At 37.1% G+C, this 1,089-nt stretch overlaps 1 non-coding gene across 1 annotated transcript; it reads left to right on the top strand.

Annotated features, from left to right (window-relative positions):
* The first annotated feature begins 454 nt into the window (after positions 1-454).
* Positions 455-559, top strand: LOC128287575 (small nucleolar RNA R71). The gene has a single exon (XR_008278275.1). It is a non-coding gene; the product is annotated as a small nucleolar RNA R71 (small nucleolar RNA).
* The last annotated feature ends 530 nt before the right edge of the window (positions 560-1,089 follow it).

A 1,089-nucleotide genomic window follows, 5' to 3' on the forward strand; every position in this document is an offset into this window, starting at 1 on the left:
TTTGCAGTGTTCCTTACCCATATTCCTTGGATGTTCCATGTCACTTGGTGAGTTTCCTTGTGGTCTATTGTAAAGCTCTATAGCTAACTGACCCATTTGGTTCTCCAAATTTTTCAATGTTGCTACTTGGCTTTGGATTAAAGCGATATTCTTAGCCATGTACGCCTTTAACAAAATCTCCAAATTGTTGGATGGTTCAGCTTGTGGTGGTTTCTGAACTTGTTTATTGAAACCTAAAGTTTGATTTTATCTATGCTGTATGTAGGTGTTGTTTGGTCAAGCATCTTGCTTACTCAAGAAAAGTTTGGATTTTTTGCTATGAAGGGTCTTGATAATTTCATAAGCCTCATTATAAGATTTATAAAGAAGAGCACCATTAATAGAAGTATCTACCACCATCCTAGTTTGTGCTCTTAAACCATTATAAAATGTCTCTAGTTGGATGCAATGCGAAATCCCGTGGTGAGGGCATTTGTATAGTAACTCTTTGAATCTTTCTCATGCCTTGTATAAGGATTCATCATCCAATACTAAAAAGTGGTGATTTCATTCCGCAACTTAGAATTTTTGCTAGGTGGGAAATACTTAGCCAGAAAACATTTTTCTAATTTTTTTCCATGTAGAAATTAAGCTCGGTGGCAATGAATTAAGCCGTGCTTGTGCTCTATCTTGCAATGTGTATGGAAACAACTTCAATCTCAATTCTTCTTCACTTACACCTAGAATCTTGAAGGAATCACTCACCTCTATGAACAATCAAAAGTGAAAGTGCGGATCTTCTGTGGGCATTTCACTAAACTGGCCCATTGTTTGAAGCATTTGGAACATCACAAGCTTCAGCTCAAACTATGGTGCCTCGATATTCGATCTCCTATTCCCAGATTAAGCTCATTAGAAAGGGGTATAACATACTACCTTATAGCTTGATCCTTGTCATTAGCAATAAGGATTGAATTACAAGCATAAGCAGCTCTATTCCCTTGAACTTTGTTTCAATTTTCAGGGTCCATTTCTGTAGCTTATCTCTGGGCTAGTCTTTCTTGTCTCCTTTGTCAAAATGTTCGCTTAATTGGGTCTACATGGAGTAAA

The sequence above is a fragment of the Gossypium arboreum genome, chromosome 13, assembly GCF_025698485.1.
Source record: "Gossypium arboreum isolate Shixiya-1 chromosome 13, ASM2569848v2, whole genome shotgun sequence".
Lineage (NCBI taxonomy): Eukaryota > Viridiplantae > Streptophyta > Magnoliopsida > Malvales > Malvaceae > Gossypium > Gossypium arboreum.